The sequence below is a fragment of the Mobula hypostoma genome, chromosome 11, assembly GCF_963921235.1.
Source record: "Mobula hypostoma chromosome 11, sMobHyp1.1, whole genome shotgun sequence".
Lineage (NCBI taxonomy): Eukaryota > Metazoa > Chordata > Chondrichthyes > Myliobatiformes > Myliobatidae > Mobula > Mobula hypostoma.
The window spans coordinates 88,975,546-89,000,244 of NC_086107.1; the positions used below are offsets into that span (position 1 = coordinate 88,975,546).

Sequence of the window (24,699 nt, forward strand, 5' to 3'; positions counted from 1 at the left end):
AGGGATGTCCACTTAGAATGGAGATGAGGAAACATTTCTTTAACCAGAGGGTATTGAATCAGTGGAGATCATTGCCACAGACCGCTATGGAGGTTAAGTCATTGCGTATATTTAAATTTGATGTTGATAGGTTTTTGATTAGTCAGGGCCTCAAAGGTTATGAGCAGAAGGCAGGAGAATAGGATTAAGAGGGAAAATGAATCAGTCACAGAGATGTGATATGATGGGCTGAATGGCCCAATCCTGCTCCTATGTCTTCTGGCCTCTGGTCTTAATTCCGATAAGTGTGAGGTGTTGTACTTGGTAAAGTCAAATCAAGGCCAGACTTCTTAAGTCTACGTTAGAGCCCTGGGAAGTGTTGTAGAACAGAGGTACACAGTTTCCTGAAATGGAGGCACAGGTAGACAGCGCTTCTGGCATGCTGGCCTTAATCAGTTATGGCACTGAGTATAGAAGTTAGGAGTAAGTTCGGAGTTTATGTTGCAGATGTATGAGATGTCGGACTTGAGGTATTGGGTTCAGTTTTAGTCACTCTGCGAGAGGAAAGATGTTAAACTGGAAAATAGTGCAGAGGAGGTTTACAAGGATGTGCCAGGTCTGGGCAATAATTAATAGGGAGCTGCTGGATATGTTGGGACTTTCCCCTTGTAAAAATGCATAAAATCATGTGAAGCATTTCGCACATATTTTTTTTCCCCAGAGTATGGGAATAAAGAGTGAAAGCATAGAGGTTTAAGATGAGAGGGGGAAAGACTTAATAGAAGCTTATTTTACACAAAGGACAGTGTAAAATGCACTTGGATAGCTATATGGATTAGAAAGGGCCAACCAAGGTGAAATTCACATCTCAATCCTAGTGGTCCTGAAGAACTATTTTACTTCCTGACTGATGACCCTCCAACATTAGTAAATATTGTAGTGACCTACTTGCTAACTCACATCCAGAAGAATTTGAACATAAATTACCTTCTCTAGTACTGAGTCAGTTATTCAGCCTTGTTGAAAATGATGCATCTTTGAGTCCATACCTACAGCTTATGGTCACTCCATTGTTAGTACTCTATATTTAGTTAATTGACATGTGATTATGTGTCCTGTCTAGTTTAGTGTATTCCAACTTGTTCCAATGATAATACAGGTGGAGATGCTCAGGGCAATGATGCAATAATGATGCTGACCTGAGTATTGCAGAAGAACATGCCGCACATGATGAACCAAATCCTGAGACAAGTACTTATTGATGTTCTGTTTGCTCTGTAGCACCTGTGGGTGCTGGATGCAGGGGCAACAGGATGAGAATTGATAGACATTATCAACACAGGGTCAGTGTTGAATAGAGCTGACCGCTGACCCAGAACACTGAACCAGCAGATAAGGAGGATGTGGGAGCTGACATTCTGCGCCAGGGAGAGTTTTATGAATCGTCCAAATATAAACAGACCCCCTTATAATCAAAGAACCAATAATTCAGGTAATTGTGGTACAGTGTAGACAGGTATATGAGAGGATTGAAAAAAAACATGGATAAGAACTGGACATGTAGCTTCATGATTAGCTACCAATAACTAGGCAGAGTCCGGAATGCATAAAATGGTGCATGAGGAGATATTTGGTGAAGGTAACACCAGAGTCCAACAATTGCAGAAGAAATGTCCACAACCCTGTCTCGGAGAAGAACTCACTGCATTGAAATCTACACATGTTCACCTGGAAAAGATAATGTATGAACACAAGTAGAGGTTGTGAGTCTAAAAAGTAACAAGAATTGTTTGACATGTTTGAACTAATCATGATTAATTAAGAAAAGTTATCAGGCAAAATTATTGTGTGGCGTGTTTCTTATGCACGGGTTCAAATATGAAATAGAGGATTTAGTGACCGTAGGCTGTGTGAGGGGATTTAGTGAGTGGGACATATGACACAGGGTCATGGGGAAATGATAATCTCATTCACGTTCGTGGGGTTCTGAGATTCACCAGCTGAAATCTGTGGATAAACTGGGGGAAGTTCCTGACTCCACTTTAAACGATCTAGTGTGTGAGCCCACAATATCTGGCTGGGGATTGGATGTGGAATGTGTGGGGTGGACAATATTTGGGGACCAGTTCATTGATCAGACTAGGGGTGCGGGGCAGGGCGAGGGGGTGGGTGCGGATGGAATCTGTTAGGGATGTCACAGGGTTGGTGCTGTGGACTGATTTATAAACCATACATCTTTTTTGATCAGGATGTAAATGGTTTTACCACTTAGCCTGTGATTTCGCACCACAGCCGGAACTCAGCAGCATTCTCCTTTATGAATTTCATGAAACTCCATTTTGATGCCTCTTCATATTTCTTCTCCAGGTACTTGTACCTCTGCTGAGCCCTTTCTGCATCCTCCGTTCTGCCTTCAACTTTGTATTTCTCCATCTCACTCCTTGTATGCTCCATGGCTTTCTTCAGCTCCTCCATACTGCATTCTTTACTCTCCTCAAACATTTTCAAGATCTGCTCCATGATTTCCTTCTTCCTGTGTTCCTCAACTGCCTTCCTCTCCTGTTTCATCTTCTCTATCTCACATTTTATCCTTGAGAGCTCCTCTTCCAAAGCTGACAAAAGGGGCAGAGGATGAATTGATTAGTTTGTGCAGAGTGGTGAAGGGGGTCATTTCTTTATGTATGTGTGACAGGACACTAAGAGGGAGATTCACTCACTGCTCCGCCTAAGACAACACACACAAAATGCTGGAGGAACTCAGCAGGTCAGGCAGCATCTATGGAAATGAACAGACAGTCAACATTTCACCCATGTCCTGATTTCAGGACTGAGAAGGAAGGGGGAAGATGCCCCAATAAAAAGGTAGAAGGAGCGGAAAGATACTAGCTGGAAGGTAATAGGTGAATCCAGGTGGGTGGGAAAGGTCAAGGGCTGGACAGGAAGCAATCTGATAGGAGAAGAGAGTGGACCATAGGAGAAAGGGAAGGAGGAGGGAACCCAGGGGGTAGTAATAAGCAGGTGAGAAGAAGTCAGTGTTGGGTATAGAGGAAGAAGTGGGGGTAATTTTTTTTTCCAGAAGGAGAAATCAACATTCATGTCATCAGGTTGGAGATCTCCCAGATAGAATATAAGTTGTTATTCTTCTACCTTGAGAGGGGCCTCTTCTTTGCACAAGATGAAGCCATGGACCAACATGTCGGAATGACAATTGGAATCAAAATGTTTGGCCATTTGTGACGTATGGTGTGGAGGTACTCGACGAAGCTGAGACCCAATTTACAATGGGTCTCACCAATGTCGAGTAGGCTGTATCGGGACCGGATACAATAAATAACTCCAGCAGAGTTGCATGTGAAGTGTTGTCTCACCTTGAAGGACTGTTTGGGGTCTGGAATGGAGATGATAGAGGAGGTGTATGGGCAGCTGTGTCAGTTAAGCCGCTTGCAGGGATAAGTGCCGGGGGAGATTATTTGGTGGGGGTGGATGCAGGTGGGGGTTTAGAGACGAATGAATGGGAGTGTTCCCTACAGAAAGAGGAGAGGGCTGGTGAAGATATGTTTAATTGTAGGATCCCTTTGGAGATGGCAGATGTTGCAGAGGATAATGTGCTGAATGTAGAGGCTGATGGGGTGGTAGGTAAGGGCAAAAGATACCATAACACTGTTAAGACTACAGGAACATGGGTGAGTGTGTTTATTCAGGAAATGGAAGAGATGCAGGTGATTGCAGCCTCAATAGTGGAGGGAGGGAAATTCCATTCTTAAAAGAAGGACATCATTGATCAACCTCTTTTCTTTCCAAAAAGCCATTTTTAGAATTTTTTCAGATTATTCTTTGCAAATATGCATGCAATCAAAAGCAACATATTTAAAGTCTCATCTCTCTCCTCTTCTTCAATCTCATCCACTCCTTAGTCGGCTGCCAAATATACTCCTGACAGAAGAGACAAGTGTGAGGTTTGCCCATGTCCATTAGGGAGGGGGAAACTCCCCTGCTCTCCCTCTCCGTCTCTCACAACAGTCAGAAGAAATCTTTGAAATGGGCTGTTCTCCAGCCTACTAAAGTGCTAGTTGTTAAAGTGCCGGTTTGTGGACCCTGCCCACATTCGTGATAGAATGAGCTCTGCCCACAACAGGTGGTGTCCGAGCACAGCAGCAGGTGTATAGGAGAATGGTGTGGACACACCTCATGAGCTATGCCATTTCCATACTAGAAGTAAATAGCCATTAACATCTTTTTCCAGGGACTAGGATGAGAGGAATTATCATACAGGACACATGGCAATCCATCTCCTCACTGTCTATGGACAACAACACCCCAACTACCATAAGTACCTGTCACCCTCCAGGCAGAAGTCACTCACAGCTGACACGTGCATTCCTGTCTCTGCAGCGGGTGTCCCAAACCCACCAGCTTGTTCCAACTCCAACACAATCCTAACCCCAGGATTAGTGGTGGAGAAATCCTCAGAAACCTCTGGGGAATCTGATCCTGTTGGTGACCACAAGGGAGAGACCCTCTCAACATCAGGTGTCAGATCAAAGTATGGGTCATTGTTCCTGGCTCAGAAAGTTTATCCAGAGCCATGCCCTGAGGTAGCGAGGAGCAAGTTTCACCGCAGCTCTTCACCCAGTCTCTGAACCCTGGTAAACAAGTCCGGGGAAAATATTCCTCATTCCAAAATGGGCAGCTCTAGGCTACCCTAGAGTCTGAATGTAAAACCCAATCTTTATTGCCTGTGTCCTCCTCTTTATCCAGTTCACTGCCCCAGCAGTAACACTGGGCAAAACAACCACTGGAACACCCTTACTCTACCCCATGAGAGGGGTTGGTGTCCAACTGATGTTTTCCATTCCCTTCACGCACAGCCACAATCGGGGTATATACTGGGGTCCCACTCCATGTGGACTGTGTTTCTAATCTACACCAGCCAAATTGCCTCTTATCCTGTTGTATTCTCCCTTGTTTCAGTATAATACATTGGGTTTGGATTAAACTATTGACTCTCCATTTGTATGAGAAATTCAATTACACTCTGATCACCCTTTCCAAGATGACCTCTAACTACAAGGTTGCTACCTTCTCTCATTACCCAGGATGAGGAAAAGATAGCACATTCCCTTGTAGGTTCAGTAAAAGACTTTTTTAGAAAGCTATCACAGATGCATTCCATTAAGTCTTCCTCAAAACTGTCTCGACAAATTTGATCTATCCACTTAATGAGCAAGTCCCATCACACCTGCCGATCTATTCTAACATGCATTGGATATTCTAACATGGCTCTGCCACTGTAATGTTATTACTTAATGCCATCAGCGGGTCCTACTGCTCCTCATCTTCTAACATCTTTCCCCACTCACTCCTGGTCTCCCATGACTCCCAGCATCCCACAACCTCTTAACCCCTCTGAGCCCTCTTCTTTTTACCTCCCTACTTCCTACACTTCCTCTAATCCTCCACCTACCCCTGACTCCAACCTCACCTCCTGCCATGTCTTCAATAGAATGTCTGACCTTTCTCTCTCTGAAGTAGAGTGTTCTGTCCTTAGCAAGGGCTATTCCTTCTCCTCCATGTTCTGACACTTCAATGAGTTCAGAATTCAGAATCAGGATTATTATCACCAACATATGATGTGAATTTGTTTTCGTGTGGCAGCAATACCATTTTGGGCAAAGACATATCATCAATACACATCAAAAATAAATGACCAGTGCACAATAAAAGGTGAATGAGTTGGTATTTATGCTCGAGTTCCAATAACATCATATGCCAACCCCTTCTGTTGTCTCTGCACCTATATCTCTTCAACAAGGATTACCCACTCCTCACTGATAACCCTTACTCCTGCCTCAACCTCCTCCTCTTGGGCAGCCACTCTGGATTTCTATATATGCTCTTCAAGAAACCCAACACCAACTTTTTCTTCTTGTGAATGTGTCCAAGAACATCAGCATACCCCTCCCTGATCTCACTATGACTTTGGTCCTTCTGATGAACTCTGAGGTGAAGTACCCAGCAGGAGTGTTTCGCATTTTTAGTTTTCAGACTCAAAGAGTTAATTTTAAATCTACAGATACACCCTGACCTCAATATTTTGAGCATTTTGTTTATTTTCTCACCAGAGACATGCATTTGTTCCTCTGTCATCCCACTGTCCATCTCCTGTACCTGGTCTAGACGAGGTTTTTCTTCTTCCAGGAAGTGGGTGAGGACAGCCAACCCCTGCAGAGAAGACAAAATACAATCATTCATGTCCAAATCTCTCCCACCACACCAGTCCACAAGAGATCAGAGACGGGCTCTCACCATCGAATGTCTAGTGCAAAGGATTGATACACAATTAGAAAACTCCTCTTACCAATCGACAGGAAATTGGTAAGACCACAATTGGACACTACACGCAATTTATACAGTGGCATTGAATGAAAGCAGAACATGCTTTTAAATTACACAAGGATAAGTTGTAAAAATGACACACAGAGGTGATGAGATTAGAGAGATGGGTTCTGTGAATGGACACGGATCAGGCAAATCGAGCACATTGTGGGATAATGCAAAATATCGATTATGACAGAAAAATAAATAGAAGCACATTATCCAAATGGGAGAGGTTGTGAAGTTCTGAGATGTAGAGAGATCTGGGTGTCCTAGTGCAAGATTCGCAAAATGTTTGTATGCAAGTAAGTGGGAGAGATAGAGTGTGTAACAAAAGTGGAAGGGGAATACTTCAGTTATATCAGCTTTTGCACTGTATAGGTCTCCTTTAACACTAACACACTGGAAGCAGTTCAGCGATGGGTTCCTGGACTGATACCTGGAAGGACAGGTTACCTTATGAGAAAAGGTAGGACAAATGGGGCTAGACACTTCTTTGTGAAAACCTAAAACTAGGAGTCATGGACTGGATTGGTTAGTGTATGGGCAATGGTCGTGAACCGCAAGCTGAATTAAATAAAAAAGATGGATTGATCAACAGAGATATGACACAAACATTTTTTTCTCTCAATGCCTGATTGGTTTTTGGAACTTTCTCCTTTGAAGCACAGTGGAAGCAGAAAGTTAACATTTTTTAGGGGAGAGATTGGAAGGTTTTGAAATCCAGCGTTAAAAAGATAATTCCCACAGCCCATGGATACTCTGGCTGATCACGAACTCTTCACCCACTGTATCCTCTCACATCCCACAGACATCTCCCCCATCATTAACTCTTCTCACCCATGGAATCCTATCCCCCAATCTCACAGGCTTTCATCCCCCCCATCATTGAGAAACCTTACCCACTGAAATCCAATCACTGATAGAGTAACATAACTGGTTTCCTGATCACAGACTCACTACAACCAGTTAATGCCATTCCAGATGTTTCAGAGAGTGGAAATCAAATTCACTTTTGCTGGGTGAATGGAAGGAAGTAGAGGGGGGAGTTTTCAGAACCCTAGTAAGGCAGAGGAAAGAAAAGCTCTGAGAATTGGAAAGTAAATGCCTTTCTCTATAATATTGAACACACCTCCATCTCATTCTTCGTCTTTTCTTCATACTGCTTGATGGCCTTATCAAGTTCTGCCTTCAGCTTTTAGAAACCACCAGGTCTCTGGTAATGTCCAGATGCCAGGTTTTCTTTAATTGATGACATTTCTTTTGCTAGAAGAGCCTTGCATTGCTCTTGTGACTTTTCCTTGATCTTGGCCATGAGAGACTTGAAAGTGGAATTCATCATCTCCTGAGAGTGAAGGAAAGTTATACAGTAAACTAGAGGACCAAGCATTGTACATTGACCAGTGTCTCACAATCTCTGTCTCCAAGGAGCAGATCTCTACACTAACCGGTGTCTCTCAGTCCATATAACTATATAACAATTACAGCACGGAAACAGGCCATATTGACCCTTCTAGTCCATGCCGAACTCCTACTCTCACCTAGTCCCATCGACCTGCACTCAGCCCATAACCCTCCATCCCTTTCCTGTCCATATATCTATCCAATTTAACTTTAAACGACAACATAGAACCTGCCTCAACCACTTCTGCTAGAAACTCGTTCCACACAGCTACCACTGTCTGAGTAAAGTTCCCCTCATGTTACCCCTAAACTTCTGTCCTTTAACTCTCAACCCATGTCCTCTTGTTTGAATCTTCCCCACTCTCAATGGAAAAAGCCTATCCACGTCAACTCTATCAATTCCCCTTCATAATTTTAAACACCTCTATCAAGCCCCCCGTCAACCTTCTACGCTCCAAAGAATAAAGACCCAACTTGTTCAACCTTTCTCTGTAACATAGGAGATGAAACCCAGGCAACATTTTAGTAAACGTCCTCTGTACTCTCTCAATTTTATTGACATCTTTCCTATAATTCAGTGACCAGAACTGCACACAATACTCCAAATTTGGCCTTACCAATGCCCTATACAATTTCAACATTACATTCTAACTCCTATACTCAATGCTCTGATTAATAAAGGCCAGCATACCAAAAGCTTTCTTCACCACCCTATCCACATGAGATTCCACCTTCAGGGAACTATGCACCATTATTCCTAGATCCCTCTGTTCTACAGCATTCTTCAATGCCCTACCATTTACCATGTATGTCCTATTTTGATTAGTCCTACCAAAATGTAGCACCTCACATTTTTCAGCATTAAACTCCATCTGCCATCTTTCAGCCCACTCTTCTAACTGTCCTTAATCTCTCTGCAAGCTTTGAAAACCTACCTCATAATCCACAATGCCACCTATCTTAGTATCATCTGCATACTTACTAATCCAATTTAATACCCCATCATCCAGATCATTAATATATATGACAAACAACATTGCACCCGGTACAGATCCCTGAGGCACACCGCTACACACCATCCTCCAATCTGACACACAGTTATCCACCACTACTCTCTGGCATCTCCCATCTGGTCACTGCTGAATCCATTTTACTACATCCATATTAATGCCTAACAATTGAACCTTCCTAACTAACCTTCCATGTGGAACCTTGTCAAAGGCCTTACTGAATTCCATATAGACAACATCCACCGCTTTACCCTCGTCAACTTTCTTAGTAACCTCATCAAAAAATTCAATAAGATTTGTCAAACATGACCTTCCACACACAAATCCATGTTGACTGTTCCTAATCAGACCCTGTCTATCCAGATAATTATATATACCATCTCGAAGAATACTTTCCATCAATTTACCCACCACTGACGTCAAACTCACAGGCCAATAATTGCTAGGTTTACTCTTAGAACCCTTTTTAAACAATGGAACCACATGAGCAATATGTCAATCTTCCGACACCATCCCTGTTTCTACTGACATTTGAAATATTTCTGTCAGAGCCCCTGCTATTTCTACACTAACTTCCCTCAAGGTCCGAGGGAATATCTTGTCCAGACCCGGAGACTTATCCACATTTACATTCCTTATAAGTGCCAGTACTTCCTCTTCTTTAATTGTCATACTTTCCATAACTACCCTTCTTGTTTCCTTTACGTTACACAATGCAATATCCTTCTCCTTAGTGAATACCGAAGAAAAGAAATTGTTCAAAATCTCCTCCATCTCTTTTGGCTCCACACATAGCCATCCACTCTGATTCTCCAAGGGACCAATTTTATCCCTCACTATTCTTTTGCCACTAACATAACCGTAGAAACCCTTTGGATTTATTTTCACCCTATTTGTCAAAGCAGCCTCGTATCTTCTTTTAGCTTTTCTAATTTCTTTCTTAAGATTCTTTTTACATCCTTTATATTCCTCGAGTACCTCATTAACTCCAAGCTGCCTATATTTATTGAAGATCCCTCTCTTTTTCCGAACCAAGTTTCCAATATCCCTTGAAAACCATGGCTCTCTCAAACTTTTAATCTTTCTTTTCAACCTAACAGGAACATAAAGATCCTGTACCCTCAAAATTTCACCTTTAAATGACCTCCATTTCTCTATTACATCCTTCCCATAAAACAAATTGCCCCAATCCACTCCTTCTAAATCCTTTTGCATCTCCTCAAAGTTAGCCTTTCTCCAATCAAAAATCTCAATCCTAGGTCCAGTCCTATCCTTCTCCATAATTGCACTGAAACTAATGGTATTGTGATCACTGGACCCGAAGTGCTCCCAACACATACCTTCGTCACCTGCCTTATCTCATTCCCTAACAGGAGATCCAACACTGCCCCTTCTCTAGTTGGTTCCTCTATGTATTGCTCCAAAAAGCTATCTTGCACACATTTGACAAACTCCAAACCATCCAGCCCTTTTACAGAATGGGCTTCCCAGTCTATGTGTGGAAAATTAAAATCTTCCACAATCACAACCTTGTGCTTACTGCAAATTTCTGCTATCTCCTTACAAATTTGCTCCTCCAGTTCTCGGTCCCCATTAGGTGGTCTATAATACACCCCTATAAGCGTCACCTTTCCTATTCCTCAATTCCACCCAAATAGCCTCCCTAGACGAGTCCACTAATCTACCCTGCCAGAGCACCGCTGTTATATATTCTCTGACAAGCAATGCAACACTTCCCCCTCTTGCCCCTCCTATTCTATCACTCCTGAAGCAACGAAATCCTGGAATATTTAGTTGCCAATCACACGCCTCCTGCAACCACGTTTCACTAATAGCTACAACATCATATTTCCAGGTATCACTCCATGCTCTAAGCTCATCCACCTTTCTTACAATGCTCCTAGCATTAAAATAGATGCATTTAAGAAACTCTCCACCTCCCACTCTCTGTTTATCCTTAATGGAGCAAACTTTGTTATCTTTTTCTTCCTTTTCCCCTACATCAACCTTCCCTCTCCTAGTCTCCTTAATTTGATTCCCTCCCCCCAACCATTCTAGTTTAAAGTCACCTCAGTAGCCCTCGCAAATCGCCCCGCCAGGATATTCGTCCCCCTACGATTCAAGTGCAACCCGTCCCCTTTGTACAGGTCACCCCGCGCCAATAGTGGTCCCAATGATCCAAAAACCCAAATCGCTGCCCACTATCCAATCCCTCGGCCACGCAATTATCCTACACCTCATTGCATTCCTACTCTCAGTGTCACATAGCACAGGCAGTAATCCGAAGATTACTACCTTTGTGGTCCTTTTTCTCAACTCCCTTCCTAACTCCCTATATTCTTCTTTCAGGACCTCTCCCCTTTTCCAACCTATGTCATTGTACCTATATGTACCACGACTTCTGGCTCCTCTCCCTCCCACTTCAGGATCTCTTGGACGCGATGAGAAACATCCTGGACCTTGGCTCCAGGGAGGCAAACTACCACCCAGGTCTCCGGACTTCGTCCACAGAATCATCTATCTGACCCCCTAACTATTGTGTCCCCTATTACTACTGCCCTCCTCTTCTGCTCCCTACCCTTCTTAGCTGCAGGGCCAGACTCTATGCCAGAGGCATGGCCAGTGTTGCTTCCCCCAGGTATTCTGTCCCCTCCAACAGTACTCAGACAGGAGACAGCCACAGCCACAGGGGTACTTTCTATTACCTCGTTAGTCCCTCTCTTTCAGGGAGAGATTTGTACACTAATCGGTGTATCTTAAGGAGAGATCTGTACACTGACCAGTATCTCTCAGACCCTTTCTCTAAGGAGCAGATCTGCACACTGACTTTATCTCTGAGTTGCTCTCTCACAGGGAGAGATCCATACACTGACCAGTCTCTCTCAGTTCCATTCTCGCTGGGGTATATCTGACCACTAGCTGTACCTCTGAGTTGCTCTTTCTCACGGAGAGATTGCTACACTGACAAGGAGTGATCCATATACAAACCGGTGTCTGTCTGCCACTCTCACCCAGGAAGTGACCTGCACTACTCTGTGTTTCTCAGCCCCTCAGTTTCAGGATGATATCTATACTGTCTGTCTCTCAGTCTATTTTGTTACGTTTTGGGTCCAGGGACTGGTGTTCAGAGATGAGACAGTTGTTAATCATTGAACATGAGAAGCTCACCTCCAGCTGTTGGACGTGTTTGCCACTGTTGTTATTCATAGATCTTTTGTGGAAGATATTGAATGCCTCTATGCTCCTCGCATTGTAATTCTCTATGAGTTTGCTCATGGTAAGACAGCCAGATTCTAAGAATTTTTTCATTTCAGTATCAAAGAATTTCAGGGCTTCATCTACTGCTGCTGGTTTTCCACCTCCACTAATTTGGCGACACAGCTCTCCAAACACGGTAGGACCCCATCCGCCATCATGCCCACATATGCCTCGGTCAATGCGGCAAGTCCTGTGTAGGATGTTTCTGGAGGTCAGTGCCTGGGGATCTGATCACACCCTCAATTCTCACTCTCCACATCCAATATACCCAACCCGTTCTCATTCACGTCTATTTCCCACCCCCTCCAGTTCTCTCCCATTGTTCATACTCCCAATAGGACCCCACTCCTTTCCCATTCATTCCCACGATCCACATTTCCAAGCCTTCCCATTCACTCTCAGTGGACTCTATCTCTTTCCATTCACAACTCCCCTCTACACTCCATCCCACTCATTCCTATTATTTGTATTCCCATAGGGATTGCAATCTTCCAATTCTCTTCCATTCTACACACCTCCAATGGGATCCTAATACCTTCTCACTCACATCCCTTGTACATCTCACTTGTGCACCTTCAAATCTCTTCCCTTTCAATCTCACTGTCCACATTCCCATGTACTCCAATAATATATTCCCATTCCAGGTGAGTGTTTTGGGCTAAGACCCTTCATCAGGACTGGAAAGGAAGGGGAGAAATCAGAATAAGAAAGTGGGTGGTGGGGGGGGGGGGGGTAGAAGTCCAAGGTGGCAGGTGATAGGTGGAAACAGGAGAGGAGGAGGAGGAGAAGTAAAGAGCTGGAAAGTTGATTGGTGGAAGAGATAAAGGGCTGGAGTAGGGAAAATCTGAAATGAGAGGGTAGAAAATCATGGAAGAAAGGGAAGGGGGAAGAGCAACAAAGGGAGGTGATGGGCAGGGAAGAAGTTAGAGAAATCGATGTTCATGCCATCAGAATGGAGGCTACCCAGACAGAATATGATCTGGCCTCATTATGGCAATAGAAGAAGGCCGCTCACTGACATGTTCAAAATGGGAATAGAAGTAGAACTGAAATGGATGGCTACTGGGAAATCCTGCTTTTTGTGGAGGACAGAGTGAAGGTGCTCAACCTGTTGGCATGAACATAGAATGCTTAAACATCTGGTATAGCCCAACCACCCCCACCCATCTCCTTCACCATTCTCCATTCTTGTTTCACTCTCACACCTCCTAACCTGCCTATCACCTCCACATGGTTCTCCTTCCCCTTCCTTTTCTTATATGGTCTTCAGTCTCCTCCTATAAGATTCCCCCTTCTCCAACCCTTTAACTGTTTCACCAATCAACTTCTCAGCTCCTTTCTTCACCACTCTCCCTCTCCTGGTTTCACTTTGTACCTCTTCCTCCCCCTACATCATTTCCTTATTCTGATTTCGCCCCTTCCGTTCCAGTCCCAAGGAAGAGTCGCAGTACGAAATAGAGACTGTTTATTCCTTTCCATACATGTTGCCTGCCCTGCTGAGCTCCTTCAGCATTTTGTGTGTGTTGTTTTGGATTTCCAGCTTCTGCAGATTTTCTCATTCCACATTAGTGTGTTATACTGAATCAGAGGTGGTGAGTTTCTGCCCAATTACTCACTCCTGCCCGTAAGCAGCTGACCCCCAACAACTCTCTTGACTTTCATGTGGGTGTGAATGTAATTAGTGAGTTTCTGCCGCTCCATAACAAACTCCTCATCCAGATCCTTGTCCTCCAATTCCTGGAGCTGCTTGAGTTTCTTCCGGGTTGTGGGAATGGGAAATGGAAAGCAGCGACGTGAGGGAAAATGATTGCGGATACACCTGCGGAGTTCATTATATTCCTTGTCCTGCTCACTGATCTCACCTGTAAAAAAGAACCAGGAATCAGGTAGGAATCACCCTCACTGAGTCTGTTCTCCCATTCCCAACATGGTGACTGTTACCCACAGGGCTGTGGGGAGGAATAGGGGAAGGACAGGAAGGAAACAGAGGGGAGGCAGTTTACAAGATGTGATGGTGAAGGACAGGATGTGTGGGAGGGGCATCAAGTACGTTGTAGTTGGGTCATGGGTGACTTGTCATGGAGGAGAATGATGTGACATTGGTGTCATACAGGGTAGTTGAGGATCATATTGTTTGAGAAGGGCGTGTGTGTGGGAGAGTGGCACCCAGCCAATCAGATGAAACTGCTGTCAGCTGTGTCTGAGTGGTACATTTATACCATCAAACCAGACGACGGTGTACATGGGAAACAGAATATTGCGGGGAATGTGAATGAGAACAGGGCAGGGAAATGCAGAGTAAGTGGGGAATGAGAGATGCGAATGAGCTGGGAGACCCTGGAGTTTGTGCGCTCAGATTCTCAAAGGTAACAGATTGCCCCTTTGTTGTAAGTGAGGAAACAGATTCAATAAGTCTCATGGACAAGGACTCTGGACACGCAGCCTTGGTAGTAAAGGATTTTATTTACAGAAGGCAAGTGTGGGAAAATGGCAACAGAAGCAACACGCACACACACACAATTTACAGTAGTCAGATCAGCAATAAAACACGCGGACAATTAATAAAATCGCGTCAGAACAAACTACACACACACACAACCAAGGGAAAAGTCAATACAACACCCGACACCCCTTGACTCTGTGCGGGCACGGCTCTTATGATATTAGGGACAATACCCACACCTCAACCCTACTTAATGCACAACTCACCTATGGCAGGGATGTCCCTCAGAGGTAGCAAAAAAGAGAAAGGGTCTGACTGTCTGTATCTTGTTTTACGGCGGTTGGCATCCAGCTTAATGGTGCATTACCGCCACCCTCTGCTCCAGAATGTGCACTAGACATACATTCTAAATCCCTTCACCCAATCGCACGCGCGCGCGCGCGCACACACACACACACACACACACACACACACACACACACACACACACATATACAAACCTACACTTCACCCTCCCATCTTTGACCGTCCTAGTATCCTATTCCTGTTTATTCGTCATATTCTATAAAAAACCCCTGTACCCCTTAAAAACGCTAAAAATACCCGGGCTTGTGCTCTCTCACCCATGCCCAGCAACCCTTTTAATGTGAATTCCTGCATCCCCAACTCCCTTAATTTATTTCTCATCATCTCTCTCTGTCTCCCATACTTCCTGCAACAAGAGAAAGGGTCAAGCACGCGTGGCTTCCTTTATAGTGCAGCAGGGCTGATGAGTCCAGCCCAGGTGATTCACAGGGAAGCCAATGGCTCAGTGCCAGCAGGGTTAAGCTGATTACAAAGGCCAATCACCCAAGGTCAAGTACAAGGCTAATCAAAGGGGCCAATGGTTAGGTGTGCATTGATGGGCAAAGAGGGGTCAAACCTTGATTGGCAGGTAGCGGTCATGACCCCTCCAATACACCCTTCCTCCACCACCCTCTCACAAATTGAATTCAACCCTGCTCCCTCCCTTCTCTGGCCCATTTCCAAGTTCACCCTATCTCCTCAGAGACTGGCACTGTCACATACTCACTGTCCTTCAGTTTCAGACTGTGCTCCAGGTACTCATTCGGAGTCACATCTTTTCCATCGATGTTCATATCCAGTGTCAAATCACGGATCACCCAGACAAATTCAGGGAAGAAACGGACATAGTCCCAACTGTTACAGCCATCGGTCTGGGACTTCATCAGGATCCGCTTAGACAGTTCAGTCACAAAACTGGGAGCAACATCAAGGATAACGGAATGATTGGTTGGCAGGAAAGTAGTGAGGAATGTCAGTCACTGTACAGATCTGCCCCTGAGAGAGAAGAACCGAGAGACGCTGGTCAATATACAGATTTTCCCCTGAGAGAGAGACGGAGAGAGACTGAGTAGCACCAGTCATTATAGACTCATTCTTGCTGGTAGTAGAGAACCCTGGATGTCAAGGATTATTGTAATTCTGGTCATGAAAAGAGGAGGTGTTGATGAAGATGCAGGCAGCTTGGATCTAGTGAATCATTGAACATATATGGAGTATGCCAGAGTAAACGCAAGCTGAAATTTGGAGGACAACAGGGAGATAGGGCTGACTTTAGCTAAGAAAATTAAGAAGAATTCTAAGTGACTTTACAAATATATTAATGAAAAAAGAGTAAAATGGGGCGACTAGGGCAGGGGTCCCCAACCGTTTTAGCACCGCGGACCGGTTTAATATTGACAGTATTCTTGCGGACTGGCCGACCGAGTTGGGGGGTGTTAATCACAACCGGAATATAGGTGAAACTATAAGTCACTTATAATTGGCTAATAATACACTCAATTTTGTTTCTAAAACTGTTTATCTAACGAAGTTAATATTGAACACACAACACATATTTTCCTCCCATGAATATAGTGATAAGTCAATTATAAGTCACTTATAAGTCCATAGCATTATAACATTTCAAGTAATGTTTGGATATTAAACACACAGCGCATATTTTCCTCGTATGAACATATAAAATCATTGCAACACACCAATATCGGTGTGGGCTTGTTTCCCTGCAACGGGATGGTCCAATCAAGGGGTGATGAGAGACAGCGATACTCGAAGGGGGTTTCTTATGTTCAGTCTATTCCGCAATTTAGTTTTCGTTGCATTCATTGCAGAAAATCTTGCTTCACAGAGATATGATGTTGGAAATGGAAGCAACGTTTTCAGTGCTTTCGTGGCTATTTCAGGATATTCGGCCTTGACTTTGATCCAGAATGCCAGCAGGGATGTTATGTTAAACATACTTTTCAGCCCACCGTCATTTGCAAGCTCAAGAAGTTGATCTTCTTCTTGTGCTGACATGGATGATTCACCGGGGGCATTCACAAATGGGTCATAGACCCATTCCTTTGCACATCTTGGGTCATTTGCGGTTGGGAAATAACGCTCGAATTCTGCTGACAGCGAAGATGGGTGATCGCGCACCAGCTGTGAGAAAGACAGTGCAGCCTCAGTCTCTCAGAAAATCACAGTTAATGTTGGGAACAAGTCAAATATGCCCCTGTCCACTCGTCGTCCCCACAGTTCCAGTTTGGCTTTGAAAGCAGACACTTTATCTGCCAATTTGAAGATTAGATTATGAGGACGCGCAGTCCTCTTTTATTGTCATTTAATAATACATGCATTAAGAAATGATACAATGTTCCTCCAGAATGATATCACAGAAACACAAGACAAACCAAGACTGAAAAACTGACAAAAAACCACATATAGTTACAACAGTGCAAAGCAATACAGTAATTTGATAAAGAACAGACCATGGGCAAGGTAAAAAAAAGTCTCAGAGTCTCTCGAAAGTCCCATCATCTCACGCAGACGGTAGAAGGAAGAAAAACTCTCTTCCTGCCATGAGCTTCCAGCGCTGCAAACTTGCCGATGCAGCGCCCTGGAAGCACCCGACCACAGCCGACTCTTGAGACCATCCGAGAATTTCAAGCCTCCGACCAGCCCTCCGACATCGAGCATCAAGCACCATCTCTGCTGAGCGCTTCGATCCCGGCTCCGGCAACAGGCAATAGGCAAAGCCGAGGATTTGGAGCCTTCCCCTCCGGAGATTCTCGATCGCACAGTAGCAGCGGCAGCGAAGCGGCATTTCAGAAGTTCTCCAGATGTTCCTCTGTGCTTCTCACGTCAGTCTCCATCAAATCAGGATTGTGCACAGTACCTACTTAACAAATACCGATATCATTTCTGAGCGGCCATGCGCGCCGCATCACGCCGCCATTTTCTCCTCCCCTCCTTTGTTTTCATTCTCCCGTGAAGTGACAAACCGAATTCATTGAGCAGGTTGAAGATGTCACACAGATAGCCACTAAGTACGATGCTCTCAGAGCAGCAGCATTTGTGGAGGTGGTTGCTCTCACCACTTGCTTCTGTCCCGCTTGCTCACGTTATTTCCTCTCAAAAAACTCAACAGGTTTGTCTTTTAGAGCAGGGTGCTTGGACTCAAGGTGCCAAAGTAGTTTTGAGGGCTTCATTGCCTCATTAGACAGCTTGCCTCCACATATCACACACTGGGGGCTTGGAGCATGTGAATCACTTATCACAATAAAGCCATATTTTATGTACGACTCATCATATTTTCTGTTGAAGGAAGCTTTCTTTTTTTTGCAGTCTCTGCCTCAATTGTCTCTGTGTTATCATCATTGTTAGGCCTTTTATCTCCCCAACCACCTCTTCTAAAGAAACTCTCAAGCGACGTTTCTTTTTTACTCATACCGACTGATGACCTCGCGTACGTTCAAGTTCAACAGTGGACGTGACAGGGAATGAGGAAAGGTGCAGCTGACTTATATTGCTTCATACCACCAAATAATATCGTTTCCTCACAGACCAGTAGCACATGCTTTGAGGCCTGGTGAATGGGGACCACTGGACTAGAGCACCAGAAAGAGCAAGATGGAAATGTATTTGTGGAACTGCTGGAGATGGGCACAGTTCTCAAGGATTAGTTCACTGTCACGGTGGACAGTGAAGATGAGTACCAGCAAGTGCAGTGGGATCTTGGTCAGCTGGGCAGCTGGGCTCAGGAATGCCAAACGGAATTCAGATAAGTACGTAGAGTTACATTTTGGAAGGACTGATCATTGCAGGAGTTTTACATTAAATGCAAGGGCTCCAAGTCCCTTTGGAGTGGAGGTGTATGGTTCCCTTAAAGTAGAGAGGATGGGGGAGTGAAGAAATTTTGGGCAGACTGGCCGTCATCAGTTAACAAACTATAATTGAAGTGGATGGTGACACTGTGATTGTACGAAGCATTAGTGTGGTTACACTTGGAGAATTGTGTACAGTTTTGGTCACACAGTTATAGCAAGGATGTGATTAAACCAGAAAGAGTACAATGAAACATTTAGAAGGATGTTGCCAGGAGTAATGGAATTGAGAAGTTAAACAACTTGGCCTTTATTCTTCGGAGCATAGAAGACTGAGTGGTGATCTCACAGGTGTAATAACAAAATCATGAAGGGCATTGATAGGATCAGTGGTCTTTGTTTGCAAGGTTGGGGAAATGAAAACTACAGGATATACTATTATGGATAAAGTGAAATGATTAATAAGAACCTGAAATGTCAATTCATATTGACAAAGGGTGGTGATTCTATTGAACCAGCCAGCAGGGGAAATGGATGAGGCACGTACATCAGACACATTTGTGAAGTACGTGGACAGGTCTGAAGATGATGAGAATTCAGAGGGATATGGGAACGTGCTGGAAAATGGAATGAGCTTGAGAATACATTTTAGTCGGCATGGACAAGCATGGCTGAAGGGATGCTTTCCCTGCTGTATAACTCAATGACTCTGTGATTGAGAGACAATGGTCAGTGTACAGATATATGCCGAAAGAAAGGACAGAGAGACATCAGTCTGTACACAGGTATCCCACAGAGGGAGACAGATGTTACAATATCTCCCCAAGAGAGTGGGATTGAGAGACATCGGTCACTGTGCAGATATTCCCGAAAGAGAGGTACTGAGAGACAGTGGTCACTGTAGAGATATCACCCTGAAAGAGAGGGACTGAGAGACACCAGTGAAGGATACTGTATGTCTTGCAGGGATTTCTGGTCTATGTTTTTTTGCCCATTGTAAATGAGGACGCTGCTCAGAAGAACTGCCAGTGAGTAGATGGAATTATCATTGTGGCTGTCTCCCTGCAGGTGAACAGACAAACAGTTAGTGGGGGCTTTTGCTCAGAGATCAGTCTAATAGATAAGCATCTGGACATTTCTTGCTCAATGTTTTCAGAGGTTGGTGTGTGAGGCTTCACTCCACAGTATGCTTCCAGTCAACGCAACTAGGAGCAGGTGTATGGTCAAGGAAAGACTTACAGATACAATCTTGGCCAGTGCTCTCCACCACAGTGCTGGGAGAGAGCACATTCTCATGGCATCTTAACATCCTTTTCATTTGGGAGGATGAGGATGGGAATTGGTGTGGGTGGGACAGGAAACGGAGTAGGTAATGGTCTTGGACCATATGCAGTTTCAATGAAAAAGATGACATAATTCCTCCCTGAAGCTCAGCATGAACCTGTGATAAGAATGTCAGTTAATTCATAAAATAATTCATTAATTTTTACTTTAAATCTAGATTGTAAACAGCATTTCAACGTTCACACTGCCTGTGGAGGAATTTGTACTCTGGTCTGTGGATATTTCCCCTGTCTGTGGGTTACCCATTTGGTAATGAAACCACTGTTCTGAGGAGGGTGATAGTTGTGAAGGAGGGACTAACCTTCTCAGCATCTCCCAGACCCTCGGTGTCCAACAACAAGAGGACCTCATTGGGTCTCTGAGGAAGGAATTGACACAACATCCAGATTCCTTTGGTGTGAGACTGGAGAGATGAACCCACTGAGAATCCTGCAGAGGGAGAGAGATAGAAAGGCAGAGAGGTAAACTTTCCAAATACAAATGCCAAATTCCATAGACAAAGACATAGAGGTTGTGAGTACACCATCCCTCGTTTGTGAGACAGCGATAGGGTTTGGGGGGAATTGTTGAGAACATGGGAAGAATAAAAGAGATTGTTGTAGATTTTGTGTAAAAGAACGATTGATAGTCCACCTAGAGTCAGTTTTACAGCAAGCAACTCTGGTCACCATTAATGAGACAAGTGATCTCTCTGCATCCGAGATATGAAGCAAGCTGTTTAAATTCCCCAGATGTCCCTCGATCCATTGTCCAAAACAGTGATGGGAACACCAACGTGACACCAATGGATGTCTCCAGTACATCTCCCACTACTGACAGCTTGACAATGCAAGTGTGCTCTGTGTGTCCCAGGTCTCAGGATAATTTCTACAAGAGCAAAAGTAAATAAAGGTGGAAGGTTAGAGGTGGAAGTGTACAGCCACTGCTCTTACCATTCTTGTCTCCCGCGAGACAATTCATGAGGTAGGACTTCCCTGTACGAGCAGCACCAATCACAGCCACAACAACCATTGGATCCTCAATGGACTGGAGGACCCTCAGAGCCTCTGGGTTAAGCTGTAGCTTCCCGTCCTTGTTACAAACCAGCTGCAAGGGTTTCTCCATTTCCATCTTGTTGGCAGCAGGGTCCCTGGTCACTGACATCTGACAGTTGTTTCCCGAAATGTCTACAAAGTCAAAGCAAGGGAATCACACAAAGTTTGAATCAAAATGAATGGAACAGACAAGACACAGAGCACATCAGCAAAACACCTGCATCTCAATCCTGAACCCATGGAGTAGATCACAAACTTTAATTTACTCACCGGAAACTGTTAATCTGCAGTTACCAACTCCCAATACCATGGATCATATCCCAGCCTCTAAATTACTCCCAGAGTTTTGTTACTTTATATATACTCCCTCTGGACATCTGAAATAGACTATGGCCTGTAACTAACTGTTGGGAATCTGTTCTTCAGCATATAATCTCCCCAAATCCCTGCATTGGATCCAAACCTCTAAAGCACTCCCAGTGATCTGTTTATTTTCTATATGAAACCGCCAAACCCCTGGATTAGGTCTCAGCCTGTAACTCACCCCCAGCTGTCTATTGTTGTATAACATAACACCACAAAGAACCCTTCTGTTACTCACTCCAAGGGATCTGTTGTGATTTTGTCATGGTCCTGACTGAGCAGCGGCAGGCATCCAAGATCCAGCGCTCCAATTCCCCAGAGTATGGTTAACTGCCACTGTCCATCAGAGACTCAGACTGCCAATTATTGCCTGCCACATTCCTTCATGGAAAGTCTGTACTTAATGGCCTCCTACTGAGCACTCAGTGCTCAATCATAGGAGTTCCATTTCTAGTACTGCTGTTTGTGATTTTTGCTTTTGGATTTTGTTTGTATCATCTTGTTTACTTTGAGTCTGAATTAATTCTGGACCTTGCTCTGCACTTGGATTAACCACTATCCATAGGTCTCGCGTTACACCACGATTGAGCCATCATGAACTCAGCAGAGTACAAATGTCTGCAAACCACACTGGCCTATCAGGGAGCAACTGTAGGCAGACCTGACAACGTGCTTCGGGAACTCCTCACCACTCTGCAGAAACTCTAACACTCCAGTATGCAGGATCCAAGTTTGCCCTGAGCTGCTGCCAGATCCAGACATTTTCAAGCTGGAGACTCTGTCAATATTCGTCTCTCCCTCATCAGGAAGGCCTCAAAACCCCCTGCTTCTTTCTTGACAAAAGAACCAATCAATTCCCCTCCACCACCACTCTCCTCTGTCTGACAGAACTGGTCCTCACCCTGAAAGTCTTTTTCTTTGGTTCCTCCCACTTCCTCTACAGCCAAGCAGTAGCTATGGGCCCTCGTGAGGGCCCAAGGTAAGGAGAATGTATAAATATGTTAGGGCATTTAAATGTCAAGGAGGAGGAAGTGTTGTGTCTCCTCATGAGTATTAAGGTGGATAAGTCCCCAGGACCTGATGGATTTACCACAGGTTATTGAAGGAGGCAAGAGGCAAGATTGCTGGGGCCTAGAACAGTATCTTCATGTCCTCTCTAGCCACAGGCGAGGACCTGGAGGCTGGCGAGTGGCTAATATTGTACCTCTATGTAAGAAGGAAACAAAGTAAAATCTTGGGAACTACAGACCTGTGAGTCTCATGTCAAGTGTAGTGAAATTGCTGCAGGAAATTCTTAGACATAGGATATATGAACATTTGGAACCTCATGGACTAATTAGAGAGCATGGCTTTGAAAGGGGTAGGTTCTGTCTTACTAAATGGATTGATTTTTTGACAAGTGATGAGAAAGATTGATGAAGGTAAGGTACTGGATGTTGTCTTCATGGATTTTAGGAAGGTGTTTGACAAAGTCCCACATAGGAGGCTATTCAGAAAATTAAGATGAATGAGATCCATGGTGAATTAGCCATTTTGATTCAAACTGACTTGCACATAAAAAAAAGAGGGTAGTGGGTGAAGGGATATACTCGAGCTGAGGGTCTGTAATTAGTGGTGTTCCACAGGAAGGGACTTATTCGAGCTGGGCGTCTGTGGTGTTCTGCAGGGATCTGTGCTGGGATCTCTGACGTTTGTAAAGTATATGAATGACCTGGATGAATATGTAGATGGGTGGGTTAGTAATGATACCACGATTGGTGGAGTTGCGGATAAGTGTACAAGACTGGCAAAGAATACAGCATGATACAGATCAGTTGCAGATATGGGCAGAGAAATGGTGGATGGAGTTTAGCCCAGATTAATATGAGGTGTTGTACTTTGGAAGGGCAAATGCAAGGAGACAGTTTGCTGATAGTGGTAGTATGGACCAACCCCTGCCATAGTATCATGGGCTAGTTAGATAGACCAGAGGAGGGAGATGAAAAATCGTAAAGTTGCTGCAGGGGCTGTAGCTGCTGTGATATCACAGAGGAATTGCTTTGTGTGCCGGCAACCAGGGAACTAGGCATGGAACTGTGGAATTGACATGGGAAGGTGAAGGAGAGGATTTGTTTTAACTGTGGCCTCTCAAGTCATAGCTGCAGACTAGATTATAGAGCTGGTGAGGTCAGACAAGTGGCTGAGGTTGGCAGGGGTCATTATAGATTCTGAAAAGGGAGAAGTAATATGGACAAATCAGGGGCACTGAACACGTACATCCAATGGAATAGACAACCTAGCCAGCATAGCCACAGCTGCTCCAATCCTCAGGGACTGAAGCCAGGATGGTGGCTATGGGTTACTCTGTCAGCAGTTCCCAGCAGTGTGGGCTAGACACAAGTAGGATTGTGGTCAAGTGAAGATAAACCAGTTAAAATAGATGGGGACTCGCATAAACCCCATAAACAGTATCCTACAAAAGCTGATGCCCTGACAACTGTTCAGAGTATAGGGAAGGTACTGGAACACCAGAGGATACTAAGAGAGACTGTGTCAACCACTAACTCACCAATATGACTAGTAAAGACATCAGAAGGATCATACTGGTTAACAATAGACTATATCGCCTTTAATAAGACCAAGCTGAGACTGCATTCTATTGTGGCGAGCCCTGTAACAATCCTGAATGGCCTGTCTCCGGACCATTAAATTTTTTTCTGTCCTGGATATCACTAAAGGATTTTGGGGACTCACTTTAGCACCTGAGCCCCAAGACCGACTTGCTTTCACCCTGGAAGGGCAGCGGTATAGGTGGACCAGACTCCTCCAGGGATTCCAAAATAGCCCCGCCATTTTTCATAAAGTCATGGCACAGACTTTGGAAAAGCTCACTATAACACCCTCCAGTCGATCATCTTACAATATGTAGATGATTTACTAGCTGCTTTGGAAGGTATGAAGCAGGTCATTTATAGGTGAAAGCCAGTGTTTTAGTGATACCGTGAGATGAGGGTTTAAAATCAGTCCACACAAGGTCCAGATAGGAAACCAAGCCTTACAGTACCTAGGCTACACGATTTACCAAGGGAGGAAGAATATGTCAGATGACAGACTTTCTGCAGTCAGCTTCATCCCTGCCCAGTAAATGTAAGGGGAGTAGGGGGCATGAGGTCTATTCAATTACTGCCGTAATTTCATACCAGGGTTCTCAGCACTTATGGAGCCAAAACAGGCCTTAATTAAAGGAGTGAATTCCCCCTCTTGAGGAAGTAAGATGGGGGCCAGATGTGGAAAAGGTTTGTACAAATATCATTAAAGCCCTGGTCTCTGCACCTGCACTTGTGTTACCAGATGTGGTC

At 44.4% G+C, this 24,699-nt stretch overlaps 1 pseudogene; it reads right to left on the bottom strand.

Moving 5' to 3' along the window:
- Positions 1-2,247: 2,247 nt before the first annotated feature.
- Positions 2,248-21,122, bottom strand: LOC134353499 (guanylate-binding protein 1-like; annotated as a pseudogene).
- Positions 21,123-24,699: the final 3,577 nt, after the last annotated feature.